Below are 4,497 nucleotides of genomic sequence, written 5' to 3'. Positions count from 1 at the left end.
TTTTGTCATCTTCCTCGGTATTTTCCTCCTAAGGGTGACAAGGGAAGATACAAACAAATTCCAATGAAGATAATGTTTTATTTGCCAATCATCCCAAGATTACATAGACTGTATGCATCAGTGGAATCTGCTAAGCAAATGAGATGGCATTTTGAAAACAAAAAGGAAGATGGCATACTGCGACATCCATGTGACGGGGAAGCCTGTAAGCACTTTGATAAGATATATCCAAGTTTTGTTGTTGACCCGCGACATGTGAGACTTGGTTTATGTTCTGATGGGTTCACTCCTAATGTCCAAGCTTCAACATCCCCATATTCTTGTTGGCCAGTATTTCTTACTCCTTATAATTTTCCCCCTGAAATGTGTATGATCAAACCATACATGTTTCTAACTTGTCTCATACCTGGCCCAAGTAACCCAACTAAAAAAATAGTGTCTACTTGCAACCTCTTATTGATGATCTTAAGCAATTATGGAATGAAGGTGTAATGACATATGACATCTCTACAAGAGAAAACTTTGTCATGCGAGCTTGCTTGATGTGGGCAATTAATGATTTTCCAGCTTATGACATGTTGTCAAGATGGGGGACAAAAGGGAAATTAGCATGTACACATTGTATGGAGGACACAAAAGCTTTTACATTATCACATGGTGGTAAAAGTAGTTGGTTTGACTGTCATCGTCGATTCTTGCCTACTGATCATCCATTTAGGAGAAGCAAGAGGAGATTTACGAAAAACAAGATTGAATTGGATGAGCCTCCCAATTTCCTAAATGGAGAGCAATTGTGGGAATTTATCCAAGACTTTCCAAAGGTGATTGATGGTCCATTTAATACCTTATTAAGGTATGGACAATATCATAATTGGAAAAAAAGATCAATCTTTTGGGATCTGCCATATTGGAAACACAATTTGCTAAGACACAATCTTGATGTCATGCACATTGAAAAAAACTTTTTTGATAATGTCTTCAATACTGTGATGGATGTCAAGGATAAAACAAAGGACAATCACAAGGCAAGAATGGATGTTGCTGAATTTTGTGGACGTGGTGACTTGGAATTGGTTCAGCTACGAAATTGGAAGTTAGGAAAGCCAAAGACAAACTACACTTTCACAAAAAAAGATGCAAAATCAATTTATAAATGGATTACAAAGTTAAAAATTCCTTATGGATATGCCTCTAACATTGTCAAGTGTGCAAACATTGATAAAGGGAGTATGCATAGTATGAAAAGTCATGATTGTCATGTCTTCATGGAATGTTTACTACCAATTGCATTTCGGTCATTACCATAATTTGTTTGGAGTGCGATAGCTGAAATAAGTCAATTTTTCAGAGATTTATGTTGTAACTCTTTGAGGATGGATGATTTAATTCGAATGAAAGCAAATATATTTATCATTATATGTAAATTGGAAAGAATTTTCCCACCAGGTTTCTTTGATTCAACGGAACACTTGGTTATTCATCTTCCTACTGAGGCAATACTTGGTGGTCCTGTCCAATACAGATGGATGTATCCATTTGAAAGGTAATCACCCAATCCTCAATTTTATTGTTCATAATTATTGTTCAATACTTAAAACTTGACATGTGGTGTAGGTTGATGAGAGATGCAAAATGATCAGTGGCTAATTTAGCAAGGGTAGAAGGTTCAATATGTGCATTCTACGTACACCGTGAAATAACTTATTTTTGTTCTCATTATTTCCAACATGTAAGTTTGTTGTCAAATACAAGTTTGAGAAATGATCCTCGGACTAGTTCAAATGAGGGAGTTGAATCAATATTGTTCGTTCTCAACAAATGTGGCCGCCCTAGTGGATCATGCAAAAAGTATTGGCTAAATGATGATGAATATCATTTTGCCCATGTACATATCGTCATCAATTTCTATGAAGTTAAACCAATACTTGAGTAAGTTAAGTACAACACAATTTGTATTGAATATGTTTAAATTACAGTGTATGATTGATTACTTATTTATTTCAAGATTGTTCTTACAAGTTAACAACAACAACGAAGAGGAAAGTATACATAGACATTTTCCAGAATGGTTTAAAAACTACGTAAGTGTTATTTAATTAACAACTTAGTAAGTGTTATTTAGTTTAACAACTATGTGACTATTTCATAGGTTTATGATGAGAGGAATAGGGTAATTGACCCAAACAGGAAAGCATTAGCTTGGGGACCTAATTCATCTACAACATCGTGGAACATGTACTTCGTTAATGGATACAAGTTCCATACAAAGTCATGGAGTGAAGGCAAGAAAACCACAAATTGTGGGGTGCATGTAAAAGGTGTAACTGAAGGAGGACAAGATGACTTCTTTGGTCCCATCAAACATATTTATAAATTAGAATATCTTGGTTTAAGTAAGAAGAATCCTCTTTTCTTTTTTGATTGGTTTGATCCAACCAATAATAGAGGCACCAAAGTTCATTCAGAATATAACATTCAAGATGAGTAGAAGATATATTCCATATGATCCCTTCATTCTTCCACAAAAAGTAAGACAACTTTACTATGTTCCTTATCCAAAGATATGTAGGAACTTGCGTGGGTGGAGCGTGGTAATCACAACAAAACCCTGAGGTCATGTTGAAGTTGATAACATACAACATGATTTACCTTATTAGTTTGATGAAATGCCTAACGTGTTACCAATTACAAGAATTGAGGAAGTAGAAGACTTAGCTGACACATTAATGGTTGAACTCGTCAATGATGATGTTATCGAAATAGTATGTGATGATGACGATGAAGATGAGGTCAATGAATCAAGTCAAGATGATGAAGAACATGATGACAATGACATGGACAATTGGGACTTTGAAAACACTGATGACTAATGTATAATATGTTTTTATTATTCGACAACTAATATGAAAATGTACCTAACTTAATTGATGATGCCATTTTTTTTCCAGGAGAAATGCCTAGGACTAGAGGAAGGGATGATTTTGTTATCAAACATAACAATGCTAGGCGTGGAGTTCACACATCTATGCATGGTCGTCTTGCAATAGAACTAGGGTTCATCCCTTATTCTGGCCTGTACCGGATAGGAACTCGGTCCTCGGTCTTGGACCGGCTACTACTTGGTTCTCGGGTAGGACAAAGGTCAACTCGGCCATGGACTTAGAGTCAAGGTAGCGGTGTTGGGCCTGTTTGGTTAATGGGCCTAGTTTTCTAATGATGTGCTATGATTTAAATTCAAGTTGCATGTGTTTAAAGATAAAATATAAGGAGATATTTTATAAAGATATAAGATAAAATATAAAGAGATATTTTATAAAGATATAAGATAAAATATAAAGAGATATTTTATCTGTTGTGATTTTGGAGATAAAAGATAAACAGATATTTTATCTGTTTGTTGCACATAAAATACCTGTTGTTAACCCTAAAAAGATAGAGAGGTGTATGTATAACAGAATGTGGCCTGCAGTTTAGCATCTAAAGGTCATTGGTGCATGTGGCAGGTGATTTTCTGTTAAAGATATAAGATAATGTGCTTATTGTCAGTTAATATTTGTTTATCTCAAGTGCAACTGCTGCATGTGCGGTTATAAAAAAGGGTTGAAACCCTAGGTGAAGGTACATTGTTTCTAACGCTTGGCTAACACTTTATTAAGCATTATATTAGATACTTCTTGTTTCTTATAACTCCTGTACTGACTTGATTGTCGGAGTCCGATCGGCCGTTAGGGCGCCCTTTGTCTCAACAGGAACAACATCCAGACATTAAGGAAAGCACAAGTTCCACCACGATGCAGACATAGTCCGAGCTCGTTTGCAGAAGTCTACCGACGACCAAGTCAACCGGCAAGAACATGGCCCATCACCGCAATCCCGTTTTAAACTAGAAAAAGTAGTTTATATTTGCAATAAGTGTAATATCATGATGTTAATAAGAAAGGTGTCAATATTATATATACACTTTTGCGTGTATATAATATATATTAAAGCAATTATGTAGGAAATGGTTGTGGGTTGTGTATTAAAAAGTGGAAAAAAAGTGTGTGAAATGAGAAGATTTATGTTCAAAACATTCTGGACGGTGAAAATTTATTGGCTTTGAAAATTTTTTAGCCGTGATAAGTTTGGTTCGATAATGTTATTGGAAATGGATAACCTTTTCAATTTAAAAAAAAAACTTAGGTTATTGGTTGTTGTATTGACCAGTGTTCAGCTCTCAGTACCATTTTCGTGTGCTCGATTCTTTGAGGTATGAGAGGTCAGCTCGATCGATGGTCTTAGATGGACCTGTGCAGATGGCCCCTTTCAGGGAAGGACCATGGTGCACGTTAGGGACGTTGCCAATAATAATTTATATGTGCACCCGCTTATAAATATATTTGGGGGCAGTAAATATAATGTTGTTACATTTGACATGTTTGTTGTGAATATATGAGATATTTCCCATTGCATATTTTTTGTTGCATATTTGTTACACGAGGCTAGTTGTTGTAACTC

Source organism: Phaseolus vulgaris, chromosome 10 (genome assembly GCF_000499845.2).
Source record: "Phaseolus vulgaris cultivar G19833 chromosome 10, P. vulgaris v2.0, whole genome shotgun sequence".
Lineage (NCBI taxonomy): Eukaryota > Viridiplantae > Streptophyta > Magnoliopsida > Fabales > Fabaceae > Phaseolus > Phaseolus vulgaris.
Note: the sequence above shows the minus strand (reverse complement) of the source record.